The sequence below is a fragment of the Vulpes lagopus genome, chromosome 23, assembly GCF_018345385.1.
Source record: "Vulpes lagopus strain Blue_001 chromosome 23, ASM1834538v1, whole genome shotgun sequence".
NCBI lineage: Eukaryota > Metazoa > Chordata > Mammalia > Carnivora > Canidae > Vulpes > Vulpes lagopus.
Window position 1 is genome coordinate 24,309,384 of NC_054846.1, and position 20,998 is coordinate 24,330,381.

At 39.9% G+C, this 20,998-nt stretch overlaps 1 protein-coding gene across 1 annotated transcript in view; it reads right to left on the reverse strand.

The window, feature by feature from the left end:
• ANO4 (anoctamin 4) overlaps nt 1-20,998 on the reverse strand; it is a 348,320-nt gene that overhangs the window by 175,977 nt on the left and 151,345 nt on the right. The gene's annotated exons all lie outside the window — the stretch shown is intronic.

Genomic DNA, 20,998 nt, shown 5'->3' on the forward strand with positions numbered 1-20,998 from the left:
TAGTTACATCCTGCGAACATACAAAAGAAAGAAAGAAAGAAAGAAAGAAAGAAAGAAAGAAAGAAAGAACAAAAACAAGTTTAAAAGAAAGGGATAAACTCAGTAATGAATATTCTGAAGATAATGAAGTGAGGGAGAAGTTATGGGGAGGGGTGCACATGACTTAGGGCAAAGGGTCCAGAAAATGCCCCTTTGCAGAGGGAACATACAAATTTGAGACACAAAGGAGCCAGAGTTGGATAAGAGCATTGGATGAGTGTTCCAGGTACATAGGCCCTAAGCTGAGAAATAGACTGGCACATCTGACATTCAAAGACCAGTAAGGAGAGTAGAATGGTTGGAGTGTATTCATCATGAAAATTAGCTTACGAAGAGGCTGAAAAGGTGAGATGAGCCAGGGTGTGCAGTGCTTTACCAGCCTGCAACAGGACAATTGGACCTTATTTTAGGAACACTGAGAAGTCATTTTGATTCAGGTTTTCAGAGATCACTGTGGCTGCTGCGTGGGGAAAAAATTATAAGAGAGAGCTTCAGTAAAAGCAGAGAGAGGAAGAGATGCTCTCAATCATCCAGGCAAAAGCAAAAATTGGTGGTGGTGGTAGAGACAGAGGTACTTGAGTGATTGAATCTGGGTTGGTGTCAAGGAAGGCTTTTTCAAAGGACTGTGGTCTTTGGCCCAAAACTTTTGCTCCTGTTGGGCTTTTTATCCATACGGCACATAAACAGGGAAGCAAACTAGGACTTTACATTTTAATAACCACCCAACAACTTTTGGTCTAGGTCTCTGGCCAAAAGGACATCTCCAATTAGGTTTTCTTTGTAAGTCATTTCCCAGGGGGAGGGCTGGGTTGTGGAAGGAGGTAGAAGGAAAATGAGAAAACCGAGCCAAACCAGCTTAAATCAGAAAAGTGGTCTATTATTTAACCATATCTTTTTCACACAGGCTCATTCTGGACTGCATGCCATTTAAATTATTACAGTATAGGAATGTCAACAGATATGTTAGGCTTTTGTGGCTAGCCTCTCCTTGTAACAGTATTTATAAACAATCCAATGCTTTTACACAGCTGGCAAAAAAAGAGGCCCAAACTTATGGGGTAAATTTGCACTACAGGGAATTGTTTTTCAATTGCAGATGATGTGCAATTGCAATACATTGCTCATATTTTCATTAAGAGTCTTCTTGCTGGGCTTATCAATATTGTACTTAATTTATTAAGAACTCTTCAAGATATTATGAAAATCAAATTGTATTCAACTACAAAGTTCCCAGAGACCCTAATGGTGCTGAATTTCCCAAGGGGAGTTTGGGCCTAGGCCCAAATCCACAATGGCGGGGGTACCCCTTGAGAGTGGTCTGAAAAATCAAACTTTCTGGCAATCCAGGCCAAAATGAGGTTTTATATTCTAGCTTGGGACAAGCAGACCTCTGACTGTAAGCCCCCTAAGAACAAGGAAAGTTTGTTATTCACAGTTAAATCCTCTGGTCCTAGCACAATGCCTGGTACAGAGGGAGCACACAACCAACACTTATATAATTCAAAATATGGTTAGTGAAATGTGAGCAGTTAGTCCTGGACCAGATGAAAGCTGCTTGTCTTGTGAAGTAAGAAGTAAGTGCAGATGAAGTGACTCTTTGAACCAACACAGCTGGTAACTGCAAATGAGGTGCCCACCCAGGGAACAGACAAGTCAGTACACACTGAAGATGTGATGGACCAGTAGTGCTGGATCTCTTTGCATGAACTGGTTTTCTATTTAGTAACCCATTATATCCAACCCTCTCCATTGGGGGTGCTTAGAGCTATGCAGCCAGGGCGAGTTTGAATGAGCTCACAGGTGACAATGTCCATATAGAACATGGAGAAACTACAAAAGTCTCCATCCTGTCCCATTCATGTCTGTAGATGCAAAACTGAGATGGTCTCAGCATATCAGTTGACCATTTTTGTACATTGGAAAAGACTGTCATTTGTTTTCCAACATATAGCACAGTTTTCAAGTTATAAAACAGAAGAAAGATTATTTTCTTTAAAAATGGATCTTATTGTTTATATTAAAGATATACTGGGATCCCTGGATGGCTCAGAGGTTTAGCTCCTGCCTTCGGCCCAGGGCGTGGTCATGGAGTCCGGGATCAAGTCCCATATCAGGCTCCCTGCATGGAGCCAACTTCTCCCTCTCCCTGTGTCTCTGCCTCTCTCTCTCTCTCTCTCTCTCTCTCTCTCTCTCTCTCTCTGTGCCTCTCATGAATAAATAAAATCTTTGAAGAAAAAAAAAGATAATACTTCAGAATTTGGGAGGGTTTTGTGGTTTTCCCACCTGAAAATGTTAATTGTGATAATAGGAATTCTTTAAATTCATTTAGCTTCTCTAAGGTTCTACATTCACCTGTTTCTTCTCCCATCTTCCTCTGAGACAAAGAAGAAAACTGTACTACAAGAAATATGGGAATGTGACTGATTCACAGACTTAACCAAACTATGATTCATAGCAGAATACAATCTTAGGATATACCCTTCATGAAATTACTGTAATTGCTAGGTTTACAGAAATTGAATACAGTGGAAGAAAAATCTTTTTGTAGATAACCATGAATATATGAAAACATTAAAGAGAATACATTAAAATTTCTACTTAGGGCACATTTTAAATGCCACATGTCTGGGTGTGGAAAAGCCAAGTTCGTTACCTGAATACATAGTCAACTAAAATTCTAATGTGGGATCTCTACCACTTTCTGCATAAAAGTATAGCTGTTTTGATTCATTCAGCATGATAAAAATAACTTCATTTTGCTTATTTCAACAATAACTATAAAACTATCACTTTATTATCATTTTCTAGAGCTTTATAATTTTGGAAGCACTTTCATATTGTTATGTCATTTTATTCCTACACAAACCTTGGAAGGGAGGCTTTCCTTCCATTTCTTAAAGGGGGAGAGAGGGGGGTCAAGTAATTCACTCACAGACTAACTGAACATTTATCCCAGAGATAACACTCACATCCCTTGACTCCCTTGTCAATTCTACTTAATAAATTCTGAGGTTTAAATAAATCCATGGTTATGTACATGCATTGAAGATGCATAATTTCTGAACTGTTCTTTTATCAGTTTATACAAGCTAATCTAAAGAGAATCCCATGTCTTAGAAAATAAACAACAACAACAAAAAAAAATAAGCTATTAATGAACAGAGATTTGATTTGAGACAATTAAAAGTTATTTTCATAATCTCGAGAAAAATGTTAGCTGAATTCCCTTGGATGATGATGGATGTCTGTCTATTCATAGGTCGTGTGTGTGTGTGTGTGTGTGTGTATGCATGCGTGAGGGGAAATTATTACTTATATTCAGTTTTTCAAGGAGGAACTGAACTTCAGCTCAGAAAAATAAATATGAAACAGATTACTTCTAATCATATGGTTCATATATCACTCTTTTCCCTACCACTGAATGATTATACTATTGTTTCTAAGTAGGTTTTTCCTCATTATTAAGTATTCCTTTCCACATAAATCCAAGTGTGCAAGTGACAAAGCAAAGAGAAATGAAAATGATTTTTTGAAACAGAGTTGTTTCATTAATATCCTGCCCCTTAGGTTAGAACCATGCAGAGAAGAAAAATGGCCATTGAGAGGAGTTTGGAAAAACATCCCTAGAAGAATGGCTGGAGAAATTAAGTAGTAGTATGAAAACTACCTGCAGTAAAAATAGATGATGTTCGGGATCCCTGGGTGGCACAGTGGTTTAGCGCCTGCCTTTGGCTCAGGGCGCGATCCTGGAGACCCGGGATCGAATCCCACGTCAGGCTCCCGGTGCATTGAGCCTGCTTCTCCCTCTGCCTGTATCTCTGCCTCTCTCTCTCTCTCTCTCTCTCTCTCTCTCTCTCTCTCTGTGACTATCATAAATTAAAAAAAATAGATGATGTTCACAGAAAACATTCCTTCTTTCTTTCCTTCATTCAACACGATCCCATTCAATACCTTCTTTGCACTAGATGCTAGGAGTGCAAGAATATATAAGTCCTGGTCCTTGTCTGGGTATATCAGGATTTAGTAAGGGTTAACCATGGCTAAGTCTAAGTCTGAAGGAACCCTGAGAGCCAAGCCTCCAATTCCTGTCTCCCATCTCTCCGTGGTCCCCAGGGTCTCTTATATGTTCCTTTAAGGACCTTCATTCAGCAAGATTCGACAGATACTCACTGACTACTACATATCAGATACTCTGCAAGGTGCTGAATATATAAGGTAGACAGAATGCACAATTTAGAGTAGTAGACAAACATAAAACAACAAATAAACACATGATTTAAAGTTATTAGTAGTGACAAAAAGGAAAAAAATGCTGTGGGAGACAAGAACTGGGGGCACCTGCTTTCAATTTCCTAGTTGACCTTTGAAGGTATGGCATCTAACATGAGGTCCAAAAGATGAGAGAGTGCTAGCCATGGAGAAGTCAAGTGAAGAGCATTCTAGACAGAGGGAACAGCAAGTACAAAGAACTAGAGATCACATCATAAATTGAAAGGCTCAGATGACTAGATAATGCAAAGTGTGAGGGAGAATTACCTGAGATGGTCTGGAGAAAACATCTGTGGACAAACCATGCCAGACCAAGTTCAGATCATGCCAGACCAAGTTCAATGTGGTAAAGAGTTCAGATTTTATTTTGTAAGGTCACTGAGAAGTTAGAAATGGGTTCAAGGCAGAGAGGTAACAGAATTGCTTGTTTTATGATGTGTACTCTGAATGCCCTGTGGAAAATGTCCCAGAGGGAATGTAGGACTTGGAAGTTCAATAGGAAAGTTATCCCAGTAGGTCAGCTGAGATAAGATGATGGCTGAAACCAGAAGTAGATATAGTGAGGACAAAATGGGACAGATTTGAGATCAATTTGGAGATAGATTTGAAAGGATTTGGGATTGGTGAAATGAGGAGAGAGAGAGAAAAAAATCCAGTGTCCAGATTAGTGGGCATGTTGCTTCACCTATAAAAGTGGATGGATGGTAATACCACACAATGAATTAGAGAAGAATCAGGGAAAGGGTGTCTGTTTTTTGGGGGGATGTTCTATGTTTGAGATCCCTGGGAGATTTTTACATACAGGTGTGAAGTAGGCAAATGAGTATGTGAGTCTGGCTCATGGCAAGTGTTGGGGAGATGGGCGTTATGAATTTGAGAATTACAGACACACCATTCGTACTTAAAAGCACAGAACTGGGCAGCCCGGGCGGCTCAGTGGTTTAGCGCCTTCTTCAGCCCAGGGCCTGATTCTGGAGACCTGGGATCGAGTCTCATGTCCGGCTCCCTGCATGGAGCCTGCTTCTCCCCCTGCCTGTGTCTCTGCCTCTCTCTCTCTCTCTCTCTCTCTCTCTCATGAATAAATAAATAACATTTTTTTAAAAAAGCACAGAACTTAATGAGAAGGAAGGACCAAGGACTAGGAACTAGGGCACATCAACATGGAGAAGGTCTGGGAGAGGAGAAAGCAATTATCAAAGACTAAGAAGGAGCCAACAGGCAGGTAGGTAGAAAACAAGAAGAGGGACAAACAGAAGCTGAGACTAATGGGGGTTTCTAGAAGGATGACAGCCCAGGGAACCCTTCCCACAGCTACCTCAGGCTGCTGCCTGATGCTGGCCTTATTCAGTAGTGCCATTTGTCCTATCTCTGCTGTGCAGCTGCCTCTTTGTGCTTACTGACACTGCCACTTGACCCTGGCTCTGACGCTTATGCAGAGCTGAGGCGGAACTGTTTCCAACAGCGGTCCACTTGTTTCCTGGAAAGAAGCCAAGAACTTCCATAAGGAGTTGGAGCTGATTTCAAGGAGAGCACACAAGTACCAAGCCATGTGTCTTCCAAGTGCCTCTCCCTGCCACACACAAACCAGCAACAAAGAATGAAGCCTGCACACAGCTCCCTTTGTCCACACTGGGAAGAGATGTCAGCTCTCCCAGAGCACTTTGTCAAGGAGTCATAAGTGGCTTGAGTCTGTGCTCTGCTCCTGGAGTTCCCTCTCTCTGGGTGTATGTTCTCCACATTTCTCCCAGGAATTCTCATCAAAAACTCCTGGTGACCTCTGAAAATGTCTGACATGGACATGCAGATCGACCTCTCCTCTTCCTCCACGCCCTCATCACACACACAAGTGTTGATTTCAAAGAAAAAGCTCACTGTAATTTGAGTTTAATTTTACATTGATGATATAGGTCTGAATGAGATTATGATCTTGTACACAGTCACACATGGATAGTGTGTGTGTGTGTGTGTCTGTGTGTGTGTGTGTGTCTGTGTGTGTACATAAAGGAAACATCAGAAATCACATTTACCACAGAAACCTTATTCTGGGAAAATTTTTAATCAATTTGTTTTCATTTCAGGTCCCTTTTCACTGGTTGGTTTATATTAAAATGAAATGGTGACAATTCTTAAAAAGTAGCAGGAGAAAGTAAAGCAGTTTAAAAAGATTTGGTTAAAAAAAGGATTTGGAAAAAAAAAAGGATTTGGTTAATCACTTATATATCAAACATTTATTACATGTGTATTAATCACTAGCTCTGTGCTGGAAAAGTGTCATTTGTGTTATAATGAGGCAACTAACTCTGATGTGCCTTGGCCTATGCAAAATAGGAGATAGTTCCTGTCCATGAGAAGCAAATACTCTAGCCATGGAGATATAGTAACTACATATTTGAGGAGAATTATAAAACAAGAAATAAACAAGTGAATGATATATAACCTTTCTTTATACACTGGAAAAAAATAAAGAAACCACTTGGTATAATGGTTAAAGGTCCTAGCTTTGGCATTTCTAAGCTTTGGAATTCCAGGTTCAAGGGCCAGATATGCTACCTTAGTAGCTGATGACCTTGAGCAAAATCATCTCTGTAAGCCTCCATTCTCTCATCTGTGAAATGTGAATGACAGCATTCACTTCAGATTTCTTCTGAGGACTACAGAGTTTAATGCATGTAAAGTAGTTAGTTCCTGGTGCACTAAAATGTTCTTTAAATGGTGAGGAAGGTATGTGATTCATCAAAGGCATTTGAAAATATTTTCCAAAGTTAAAGCTTTCATTGAGGAACAAAAAACATTGCTTTCTTCCAACATGGTGTGCAATTTTGGCTGTGAATATATAGTAATGGAACATTAGGAATATTAGTATAAAGAGGTATTTGCTTAGAGGGACTAGGAAGGGCAGCTGCATGTGAGAACTGAAGACTGTTGCTCTCCATGGACATTACAGAGTGAATGTCTGGTTCAAGGGAGCCTGCCTCTCTCACTTGCAAGCTCTTTAGATTCTGGTTTCATCTTATATAAAAAGTAAGACTGGGGTTGCATCTGTACCCAATAGGAAGAGGGAACAGGTGAAATGGGAGAATGAAATGGAAATCTGTTTAGAAACAGTCTCCACAAATCGAGGTTCGTCCACAGCACCCCAAGAAGTCTTGGGGCCCTACCAGAGATTGCCAAAGTTAAAAGGCCCCTTTATCATCTGTAGGCCAACTGAACTCAAAAGATGATGTCAAATCCTTTTTTTAAACTTGAATAAAATGGTCTTAAAAGAGCTGGAATTTAGGGCACAGAAGACTAAAGAAGACCTAGGCATACATACTTTCCAAAAGTACTTAGATGTATCCTGGGCTTGTCTTGAAAGATAACCATTGCCCAACAACCAACTGGGTGCTGCTGTGCAGTAGAAAGATCACCTGGGCAGGTTCTACTGCAGCTCTCCATTGCACACTTGGGTAAGTCACTTCACTCCTCTGACTCCAAGTTCCCCTCTGACCACACAGAGATAATGTGACCTCTGAGCTGCAAAATTTCAGGGCTATTTTGAGGCCAAACTGGAATAACCTGTGAAAGCATGTTGAAAACTACCCAGTCTTGGCCCTGTCTCTGGACCTTCGATTTAAAAACTGGCTTCTGTGAACTGGTGCAGCCAAGAGGCTCCTCAAAGAGTTAAAAATAGATCTGCTCTATGACCCAGCAATTGCACTGCTGGGGATTTACCCCAAAGATACAGATGCAATGAAGTGCCAGGACACCTGTACCCCGATGTTTATAGCAGCAATGTCCACAATAGCCAAACTGTGGAAGGAGCCTCGGTGTCCATCGAGAGATGAATGGATAAAGACGATGTGGTTTATGTATACAATGGAATATTACTCAGCCATTAGAAACGACAAATACCCACCATTTGCTTCGATGTGGATAGAACTAGAGGGTATTATGCTGAGTGAAATAAGTCAATCGGAGAAGGACAAACATTATATGGTCTCATTCATTTGGGGAATATAAATAATAGCGAAAGGGAATAAAGGGGAAGGGAGAAGAAATGGGTAGGAAATATCAGAAAGGGAGACAGAACATGGAAGACTCCTAACTCTGGTAAACGACCCAGGGGTGGTGGAAGGGGAGGAGGGCGGGGAGTGGGGATGACTGGGTGGCGGGCACTGAGGGAGGCACTTGATGGGATGAGCACTGGGTGTTATTCTGTATGTTAGCAAATTAAACACCAATAAAAAATAAATTTATTATTAAAAAAAAAACTGGCTTCTTCCTCTCAGCCCTTGGTTTCCTCACCTGAAGAAGGAAGGTCTGGAATCACTCAGTTTGTTCCAAACATACTCAGTAGAAGTATACCTGGAAATCATAGTGGTCTTTCCAGATGACCATGAATCTCATCCTCATATTTCGTAAACCGCAATTTAACACTCACTCACTTATCGATTTATGTACTCCACAAACCTTTCCTCAGAGCCTACAAGTTTTTAGGAAGACAGCTATGAATAAAACAACTGAATCATTTCTTCCATGAATTCTACTGGGGAGTGAGACTCTCAATAAATAGGTATATAATATTTCTGATGGTATGCTTTGAAGAACAAAGAGGGTTAAGGAAATAGAAAGTAATGGTGAGAAGAAGACGTTATTTTAGACAGAGTGGTGTGAATAGGCTTTTTGATAAGGTGACATTTGAGCAGAAACCTGAAGAAAATGCATAAGAATGAATTTTCATTATCCAGGGAAAAAACATTCCAGGTAGCAAGAAGAGTCAAAGGCAAGGGGCCTGAGGCATAAATATACTTCACATTTCATTTTATTGAGCACAAAGGGTCAAATAAGGTAGTCACTTGTACCTGTTCTGTATCCTCTTAGGCAAATAGCTGGATGTCACTTTCTCATAACTATACTCGTAGAAAAACAAAGCAACCCCTTACAATGCTGGGTCAAAAAAAAAAAGATATTAATTTCAGCTACAAACTCAGATAAGCCTCTTAGAGAAAAAGCCTGCAGTGGTTCAGACTTGAAGACACATACAAATTGAAAGTGGAGGATTGAAAAAAAGACATTCCATGAGAATAGAAATGGAAAAAAAAGGCAGGGTAGCAATACTTATAGAAAAAAAATAAACTTTAAAGAAAGAGTGTAACAAGACACAGAGAAGAGCATTACACAATGATGAAGGGATCAGTCCAACAAGAGGATATAACAACTGTAAATCTCTATGTACCCAAGATAGGAGCTCCTAAATATATAAAGCAAATATTAGCAGACATAAAAGTAAAAACTGACAATAATACAGTAATAGTAGGAGACTTTAGCACCCCCCCTCCCTTACATCACTGAATAGATCATTCAGACAGAAAAATCAACAAGAAAAGAGTGGCTTTGAATGACACATTAGAACAGATGGACTAAGATATATACAGAACATTCTGTCCAAAAACAGCAGGATTTTTTTTCAAGTGCACACTGAATATTCTCCAAGAGAGATGTTATACGACAAAACAAGTTTCAATAAATTAAGAATATTTAAATCATATCAAGCATCTTTTCTGAGCAAAATGCCATGACTAGAAATCAAGTATAAGAATGAAAAATGGAAAAAAAAAAACCCTCAAACACATGGAGGCTTAACAACATTCCAATAAACCGCCAATGGGTAAATGAAGAAATCAAAGAGGAAATAAAAAAACACATGCAGATAAAATAAAATGGAAACACAACTGCCCCAAATCTTTGAGACATAGCAAAAGCAATTCTGAAAGGGACTTTATAGTGATACAGGTTTACCTCAAGAAACAAGAAAAATCTCAAACAATCTAACTGTACATATAAAAAAACTAGAAAAGAAGGAATCAAGTAGAAATAATGTAATAATAAAGATCAGAGTAGAGGGGTGCGTTGGTGGCTGGGTCGGTTGAACATCTGGCTCTTGGTTTTGGTTCAGGTCATGACCTCAGTGCCCTGGGATCCAGCGATGCCTCAGGCTCTACACTCAGCGAGGAGTCTGCTGGAGATTCTCTCCCTCTCCCAGTGTCCCTCCCCCTGCTCATTCTCTCTCTCTCTCTCTCTTTTTAAAAAAGATTTTATTTATTTATTCATGAGAGATACAGAGAGAGGCAGAGACATAGGCAGAGGGAGAAGCAGGCTCCATGCATGGAACCCAGTGTGGGACTCAATTCTGGGACTTCAGGATCACACCCTGGGCTAAAGGCAGGTGCTCAACCACTGAGCGTCCCTCTCTCTCTCTGTCTCTCAAATAATAGATAAAATCTTTTGAAGATCAGAGTATAAATAAATGAAATGGAGGGGGAAAAAACAATAGAAAAGATCAATGAAACCAAGAACGAGTTCCTTGAAAAGATAAGCAAAATTGATAAACCTTTAGCCAGATTCATCAAGACAAAAAGAGAGGATTTAAGTGTATAAATTTGTGAAACCACTGTGGAAAACAGTATGGTGGTTCCTCAAACAATTTAAAATAGAAATACTATACAATCCAATAATTCCATTACTGGGTATTTACCCAGAGAAAATGAAAACACTAATTCAAAAAATATATGCAGCCCTATGTTTATTGCAGCATTATTTACAATAGCCAAGTTATGGAAGCTACCCAGGTGTCCATAGATGGATGAATGAATAAAGAAGATGTGGGCTGATGTATGTGTGTTACCCTATATTATGCTAGGTGAAATAATTAAGACACAGAAAGACAAATACTTTAGATTCCACTTATATATGGAATCTAAAAAACAAAACCAAACAGAATCATAAATACAGAGAACAAAATGGGTAGTTGCTGGGAGGAGGGTAAAGGAGATAATGAAGCACAAACTTCCAGTTATAAAATAAATCACAAAGATGAAAAGTATAACATAGGAAATATAGTCAATAAAACTAATAACACTATATGGTGACAGATGGTAATTTCACTTATGGTGAGCATAGAATAATGTATAGAATTGTCAAATCACTATGCTGCACACCTGGAATTAATATAACATTGTAGGTCAGCCATGGTTCAATTGAAAAAAAAAATAGTGGCAGAGACGGGAGCAGTTACATAGTGCTACCACATGCTAGAAAGTATTTTAGGGCTTTTAGGTAACACAATCTTCACCCAACCCTATGAAGCAGGCATTATTGCTGACAAACCAAAACACAAAGCACCTTTGGTAAGATCACAGAGCAAGTAAGGCATGGAGCCGCGGTTCTCAAGGCAGCTGGAGTTCGAGAACAGCTGCTCCACAAGAGGAGAGCTGGGGCTAATATGATCATTTCTTTCTCATGGATTAAATTCTATCGTCATTTTGTTTTTTGGAAAAAATGTTTAGTTACACATTTGAATCCAGGGTATAGTGCATACAGTTCCCTCTACACATCCTAAAATAAATGTAAGGCCAGGATTAAAAACAAATCTGAAACCCAGTTCTACCACTCGCTACCTGTGTTTCTGGGCATGTTACTTAGTTCATGAGCCTCCATTTCTTCATCTGTAAAATGGGGATAACCATATATACCCGTAAGGTTGTTCTGAAACTGGCTGTACTATAAATGGCTGAATAAGGATTTCCTCTTCCTTCCAGAGTTAGAATGCTCGGTGGACATTCTGTGAACCCCGAGCTGATGCGAGAATTCCTTGATGGACCAGGAATCTACTCTCTGAAACTGATGGAGAATTGTACATCTCTGGAGGGGCAAAGGGCTGGAAGTAATCACCAAGCAATTTCTGTTCCTCTCAGCAGGGCTGCCATCTAGCCAGCTGTGTGTCATGCCATCTAGCAACCTGTACTTTTCTGAGCTTCTATTTTCTCTGAAAAATGAGTGAACATCTCAAAGGAGATTTTTTTCTTTTTTCCATTTTTATACTTGATTCCCTTAGGGACACATGAGAATTTATGAGTGTAGTTCAAAGAAGCTCTTCAGCTGATTCCGATGTAATTCTCTGTCTACAACTCATGCACATACACACATTCTCACTATGCCCTGGTGGATAGAAACCCCTGAAGTACTGTATACATTCCTAAGCAGCCACCCTGTTTCTTCCCTGAGAATGATGCTAGCATTGGCTGCAGGAGAGTGTGTGATATGACCACTCACTTCTCCTCAGTAGACCTTTAAATGGGGTTGCCCATTCACGCTCTAGTCTCCTCTACTTGTTTTCCCTGGATGATCTCATCCCTTCCCAATGGATTTCAATGTCACCCATAGTCCAGAGTCTCACAGATTCTTAAGTCTGGCCCAGACCTCTCTTCTGAGTTCTAGATAAGCATAGCCAACGACCACTGTGATACTTGCCTTTGGCTGTCTCATTGGCACATCGGACTCAATGTGTCTAAAATGGATCCACTTCTCTGACAAAACTGCTCCTTCTCCTGGGTGCCCTTGGATTCAGGAAACGGCAAAATCAAGTTGCTCAAATCCAGGCTTATCTTTGACTTTTCCTTTTTCCTTACCCTACTTACAATTACTCACCATGTCTTATTGATTCTACCTCTTAAAATGCTTTTGAATCCGCCCTCTTCTCTCCATCTCCACTGCCACCATGCTCCTTTAAGACACCACTATCTATCTTCTCAAAGATGACAACAGCCTCTTAGCTGGGCTTGTTCCAATTCCATTCTTGCCTTGTGTATTCTCATTGGCAACAGAGATGTCTTTAAAAATGCACTATGATCCATGGTTTCCCGTGGCTCTCTGGAAAATCACTAAAGTGGTTATTTCATGCTATTCCTTCTTTCCCAAGGTTTCAATCACATGGGCCTTCTTTCTTCCTTCTGAATCACCAAGCCCCTGACAATCTCAGGGTTTTCTCATAAGCTATTTTCAATGCCTAACAGATTCCATTCTCTTTCAGGTCTCAAGTTACACGGCAGGCAGAATTTTAATATTATCCCCAAGATTCCCACCCTCCTGGTGTACATGTCCTATATAACCCCCTCTCCTTGAGTGTGGGTGGAACCTGTGAATTTAAGTGAATATACCCATCACTTCTGGGATTGGGATACGGATCTGCTGACTTTGAGTTAATTGCAAACACAGATTATCCTGGATTGGCCTGAATTAATTGGGTGAGTCCTTAAAAGAGAGTCTCGAGATCACAGAGATTCTGCTGCTGCTTTTGAGGAAGTGTGTTCTAAGAGAGTTTATGATGGCAAGGAATCATGAGTGGTTCTAGGAGCTGAGAGCAGTCCCTGGTTGGCAGGCAGCAATAAAATGGGGGTGTTGGTCCTACAACCTCTAGAAACTAAATTCTACTAATAACCATGTGAGAGAAACTTAAGCTCCAGAAAGGAATGCAGCCTAGCTGACACCTGATGGCAGCCTTGTGGGATCCTAATTGAAAGAACCTGTTGAATTATAACTGGGCTCCTGACACCTGCAGAAACTATGAAATCATAAACATAGGTTATTTTAAGCCTCTAAGTTTGAAGGAATCTCCTATGCAGTAATATAAAACTAATACAGGTCACATTTCAAGGAGTTATTTTTGTAATTATGTATTACACTGTTGTCTCTAGGAGACTGTTCAGCTTCTCCACAGCTGTATTCCCAATACCCAGTATGTTACTAAGTACACAGTCATTGAGAATGAATGTTCCCTAAATTAATTTATGAACATCTTGGGATCTAGACTATGACTAGCTTTTTCATGTTGTTGATTACTTTGTTAAAATCCGATTAGATAGAAAAAAAATCTTCTTCTTGCTACCACAAAGATTTCAAAATGGCTTAAATTTATGAGGAGCTCAAGTAAGTACTCCTCTAGGTCACAATCAGGAGAGATCCAGTGCTAAGGACCTAAGCACAAATCTTCACACAGTTCATCAAAAGTTCCCTCTGTTGCTATTATGTGAACACCAATGCAACCTGCTCTTGGTACTCTGCATCGACCCTGGTGATCCCTACATCAAGGTTAGGAAACTTACTTCATCAGAATATCTAAAGAAAAATCAACATTTGGTGTATTGGTCCAGATGGGCTAAGACTTAGAATATCTGAAATAAATAATGTAAAATACCTAACTTCTTTATTGATTACATGTTTAAATAAATTAGATTTAGTGGATTAAATAAAACTATTAAAATTAATTTGATTTTTTTTTTTACTTTTCACATATGATGACTAGAAAATTTTAAATTATCTAATTTTTATTGACTGGTACAATGATAAAGGTTTATATCTTGTTTTTGCTACCTGTCCATTGCAGGCCAGCTTACTTTAGTAATTCAGTTATTAATGATGATGGGTCACTGTGTCAGAGGGAAGAAAATCTCAGAGGGTCTCATAATGACACATGCCACTTCAGTGCTCATCCTATTGGACAGAAATGGTCATATAGATCCATTTGTCTATAAGACCATCAGGGAGAGGGATTATATCTGATGAGTAGTGTTAATACACACTGGCATAGAATAGCCTTCCTCCTACTTAGGATCACAGTATACCTAGTGTGTAAAGCAAATATATTTTCTTCCTTACAACATAATAAATCATAAAGTCATTCAAACAAACAACATTATTAAAGATAATCTTAACTACATCAAGCACTATATTGGCCCCTAGGGATATAGAGACAGCTAAGACATGTTCCTGCATCTCAGGGAACTCACATTTCAGCAGAGCCATTATTATACTAACTATAAATAGTGTGACAGATATGAACAGAAGTTGGTTTAACCTCCTATGGGAGAACAGGAGTGAAAATGTTCCTTTTGTGGATGCTCCCTCTGTGTAGCACTAAATCTCTCCTTGGAAGTAAGCGATGTCATTTCTGATCTACACAACCTGAGAAGTCCTTTCACTTGTTACAGATCATCATAACATCTCCCTATTCCTTCAAGATGGCATATTAGATAAGTTGAACATGAGGACATCTATATCATCACTGTTGTGCTTTATATTATCATAAATAATCAACCCACTGATAACTATTTACAGTTATGACCCAGCCAATAACCTGTGTGTCATTATGCCCTTACTAAATTACAGTGATTAACAAGTCATAAAATAAGCATGACCCAGAAAGGACAGATGAAAAGGGTTGCTGCTGCCAGTGAATAAGCAATTTAACTTTGGAAAACCTTTTAATGAGCTTGGAAAGGTTATGACATCCTTCCTAGGCCTATTCTATTTATCTTTTGGTGGCATTGCTGATCAAAATTGGAGGATACAGTAATGGGGCACATAGCTGTATAGCTTACAAAGTGTTTTTTGCCTAAAGGTTATGAAAAAGTTGTCAAAGTTGAAGTCCATATGAGTTTCAATAACAGAGAAATGTACCTGATGGATTATACCCAACTTAAATGAGCATTATACCAGTGAGGAACTGATGTAACTTCTTTGCCTACTTTATAGGACTAAGATATCTATCTATCTATTGACAGACATAGATATAGATCTACTAATATAGGTTATTTGGTATTATCTGACATGATATATAAATGTTAAATATATTAGATTAAATATTATCAGATAATATTATAAATGTAATTATATTAGATAATGCATTTGAAACTATGTTGCATGGGTTTAATTAATGTGTCCTTGAAACTGGATTTTCTTCTCCTTCAAGGCAAATGGTCTTCTGAGCTTCCTGGGCCACCACAGTAGGCTGGAACCATATCATGAGCTCTGGCCATTGAGCTGTGAGCAGAACCTTGAAGATTGCTGTGGGATTCACCTTCCCCTGCCACAGAGGCAGGTGTCTGGGTGAAGTGCCCCTGTAACTATAAGAGCAGTCTCCTTCCCTCTCCCCTATTATCCTGAGATCAAGAAATAAATCCTGTTGCCTTAAGTCCTGAGATGGCAAAGCCTTGAGTGACATGTGGAAGTTATATAAAGATCTGCATGGAACTTCACAAGATCACAAAGGGATCTAGAAGGAAAAGGAACCCAGGAACAAGATTGAGGATCCTCCACCATTTGGAGGTCAAAGAGAAGAGGTAAGCAAGCAAGGAAGATTGAAAAAGCGCCCATGAAGAAGGTCCACAGCAAGAACATTTTTCAAGGCACAAACGATCCACCATGAGCAGCAATGCTGCTGACAATGGCAGTAAGATGACAGAGATAGCATGCTTTCTGAATTTGGTCATGACTGACCCTTATGAAAGCAGTTTCTGTTGAATGAAGGAGAAAGCTCAGCCTGAGTAGTTTGAAAGGAAAATAGTAGGTGAGAAAGTAGAGACAGTGATCCTAGATAAAGCTTTCAAGATTTCCTGTGAGGCAGACAAAAATGGGGCAGTCATTGGAGGAGAACATGGGGGTCAAGGAATTTCTTTCTTTAAGATGTGAGCTACAGGAGCATAATTGTAATGACTGAGAAGAGAGCAAAAAATTATGATGCAGGAAAAAGAGGAGACAGTTACAGGAGCAATGTCCTTGAGAAGGTGAAATGAGAGGGGATATAGCAGATAGTAGAATGGCTCCTGGGATAGCAATAGACACTTCATGCATAGCAACAAAGGGAAGATATGAATGGAGATATATACAGAAGATCCTACCCAACTGTTTCTGTTCTCTATCAGAGCATAGGCAAGGTTATCAGCAGAGCCTGTGTGTGGTGTTTTGTAGGGGAAGGTACAAAAGTGAGATGGTAGAGGGGCAAGAAGAGAATGTGGACTAATAGTTGGCCAACTCCCTCATCTATTTAGTCTTTGGTCAGATGTCACCTTCAGTGAGCCTCCTACTCAATACCCTAAATAAAATCAGGATCTTTTCACCCTCAGTAGTCTCATATTCTATTCTACTCTCTCCTCTGCCATATCATTTGCCACCTTCTAACAATACTATGCTATTTTCTTATTTATCATGTTTATTTTTCACCATCTTCCCCATTAGAATGTGGGCACCATGAGGATAGGGCTTGTTTTGTTCACTGATGTTGATGATGATAGTGATGAAACAATAGCTAAAAACATGGTTGGGACAATTAATCAGCAGGCTCATTATCATATTCGATGTGACAGTTTCCAACATTTAAAATCACTCAAAGCAAGTTTCAGCTCCAAATATTTAAGGATTTACTTAGAACTCTCCCTAAAGAGACTTCATTTAATATTTTTTTAAGATTTATTTATTTATTTGAGGCAGGGCAGAGGGAGAGGGAGAAAAATAATCTCAAGCAGACACCCTGCTGAGCATGTAGCCCCAAGTGGGCTCAATCTCATGACCTTGAGATAATGACCTGAGCTGAAATCAAGAGCAATACGTCTAGCCTATTGAGCCACCCAAGGAGCCCCACAATACTTCATTTTAAAGGGATACAGAAGAACAAGTTCACTAAGTATAAACAGAAAAAAAAAGGAAAATAACAAACTGAAGTTCAGTACTGACTTGGTGACTGCTTTTCTTTGTTTTGCCAACAAAATAGAGTGCTGTATGACATAATGAATTAAGACTAGTAGGTTTTTTTTTTTTCATTCCAATAGTGTATGTACAGAGAATAATTGCAGGGCAGAAGATCCCTTCCAGCAATCAGAAGTAACAGTGGATTCCTGAAACATAATGTATACAGTGTTACCCATGAGTTGCCGAATAAAGAACCAGATTTCAGAAGACACACAGGCACTTATTAGTCTGAAAAGTTGAATCAAGGAAGCCTCAGATGAATGCCAGAGTGATTTACTGCTGTGTGCTCTAAAATAATATCCTGACTAAACCAAGAAACCTATAGACTGTGGAGGAAGAGAGGCCCCAAGAGGAGACATAATGCATTTCTGAAGCACTAATGGACATGAGGTCTTGGCGTGTGTAATTTTCTTTCCTGCCTTCTGGACTGCTAAGGTCAAGGGAAATAGAAAGCAGTACAGTTTCATTCTTCTGCTTGCTCTGTTCCCAGCCTTCCATAAAGCTCTTTATAATTTCAACATTTAGAAAAAGTCAGAATGGCAAACAGAGGTGAAAAACAACTCTAGTGAGCAACAAATATCATCTTCTTGGAAGACTATCACCATCTTGGTTAAGTTTGCAGGTAATGACTGGTACTGTTGGTGCACTAAAACTCTTGGTTTGAAAGAAATCCAGCAATTAGATGACTCCTTAAATAGAAGCACAAGGTGATGTATTTGGTTGCAGAGAAGCTAATTGACACTAGGGTAGATCACTTAAAAAAATAACTAAAAATGCTATTATCCATCCAGTCATTAAGGCCTAGGAAAACAATTATATCTGACAGGATTATATTCATGGGAAATTGCTTAATGAACATAAACAATGTGAAAGTCAAAATGAAATGATGATCCAGGCACTATGATTTGTTTTGTGGGGAGGCCCTTGCCGTCCTCATGGGATTTCCGTGAACTAATTAAATGGCGGAAGCAGAGGTACACAGAGGAGCCCTGAGTCCTCAATAGTATAAGGTATGCCTTTGCTCATACTGTTCCCTTTCTGGAATACCATGCCCTTTATTTTCCTTCTCAGTAAATACCTACTCATTTATTCATCCTTCAAGACCTAAGTCTCTTCCTCAAACCTTCCTAAAACCTCTGGACAGAGTCTGAAGTCCCCTTATGTTTTCACAGAAACTTTTTAGGCAGACAGCCTAAATTAAACTAAACAAGTTTTTTTTTTGTATATTTTTTATTGGAGTTTGATTTGTAAAGATCTAGCATAACACCCAGTGCTCATCCCGTCAAGTGCCCGCCTCAGTGCCCGTCACCCAGTCACCCCAACCCCCCGTCCACCTCCTTTTCCACTACCCCTGGTTTGTTTCCCAGAGTTAGGAGTCTCTCATGTTGTGTCTCTCTCTCTGATATTTCTCACTCATTTTCTCTCCTTTCCCCTTTATTCCCTTTCACTACTTTTTATATTCCCCAAATGGATGAGACCATATAATGTTTGTCTTTCTCTGACTGACTGACTTTACTCAGCATAATACCTTCCAGTTCCATCCACTTTGAAGCAAATGGTGGGTACTCATCATGGGTATGAGGCAGGTTCTGACAATAGCTTTTTCATCCCACACATCTTCTAGAACCTTGCCACTCTCCATCAAGATGTAGAATCTGTCCCTTCCCTTTGATCCTCCCTCTGCCAATGCGCTGTAGAGGAAGAAATGCTTCTGTGTCTAAGTCATAAAAATGCGCTCTGCCTTATACTCTTGGAACCCAGCCACCATGTCACAAGGAAGCTTAAAGTCAAGGAGCCTCAGAAATGCGTATGGAGAGATCAGATGGAAAGGAACCAAGGTCCACAGCCCACAGGTCAGCTTGAGCTCTCTGCTGACAGCCAGCACTAATCTTCCAGCTCTGTGAGTCAACCATCTTAAAAAGGGGTCCACCAAAGCTGCTCTAGCTGATGCTCTGGAGCAGAGAAGAGCTATCCCCGCCAGCCCTGCAGATCTGAGAATAAATAAATGAATGGTATCTTAAGACACAAGTTCTAGAGTTATTATGCAACAATAGATAACCAGAATCCTTTTTTATTTTTGATTCTCCACTGCCTGGCACGGTGCCTGGAATATGATAGACACTCAATACACGTGTGTATGATGATCAATACTCTCACGCCACAAGAGCTGGAAGTGGTGGAGAGGACCTTTCTCTTTTATTCCTCTTCTGGGCAGTTGTGGGGGAAGGAGTTTTCAACTTGTCTTTTCTTTTCTTCTCTGCATTACAAATACACAGATGTCTCTTTATGTGGGCTGTTGAGTTACTGTCTCCATGAGATTTGGTCCCAGTGAACTTAGCTCAGCTTTGAACAAAGAGAACCATTTGGTGGTAGCATCAAAACAAAACTGTAGCTGTAGAAAAGACACTGTGATTGTGGACAATTTGCTCAGCCATGCCCATGTGAAATACCAGAAAGGGCATTCCCACCGCCATCTTGGTGGGGGTAGTATTAAGATTCATGACTTACAAATGTAAAACCATTTGGATATGACCGGTTGGGGACTGGCATAGCCCTAAGTGAAGGGATAGGTGGCTAGTCAATCTTAGGAGAAGGGTTGATGGCTGCTCTATAATGTTTTTTGTAAGCTTGGCATCTCTGCCCCTTCCTAAGGCCTCCTCCTTATTGCTGAAAAAAAAAAAGCTAGGACTATATTTTTCAGAATCCCCTTTCCTGTGGAAAGATAACCAATGCTTAAGTGAAATCTGGAAAGTGGAGAAGAAGAAGCTGTTTTTCTACCCCAGGTAAACCGTTAGAGACAAGGGATACATTATTGTGTACATTGTTTGTGCAAGTTAAAGACAGCTTCCGTAAGTTTTTTGAGAATCATCTGTGCCATACTCAGACATTCTTGAGATCCCTAGTGGCTCCTATGCAAGCTCCTGGGACCCACCCCTATGGTCCTTCCAGAAATAGATGAAGATGGCTTCCTTACCTTCACTCACTACTAGCCTTTTCAGTAGTGGTGTAAGCTTCTACATTAAATGCTTCATTCTTGGAAGACACAGAATGGCTTGTCCTTATTCAGAGAACCCTAACTCTAGGCAGTTACAAGCAGTAGGGAAGACATGAAAAGAAGTAACTTTGATGTATGTGTAGACAAAAATGTGAAAGAACTCAGAAGAGGCTGCACCTGAACTGACGAATGGCAAAGAATAAATTAGAAAGATGGTTTGCAACAAACCCCGTCTTTGGCTTCCCAAAGACAGACAGCTCAAGTATTTGATATGTCCCTGCTTTGTGTCCTGAGAGAAGTCATTTAGATGCAATACACCACAGTCCTTCCCCCAGCCAAATCCAGCTGGTGCCC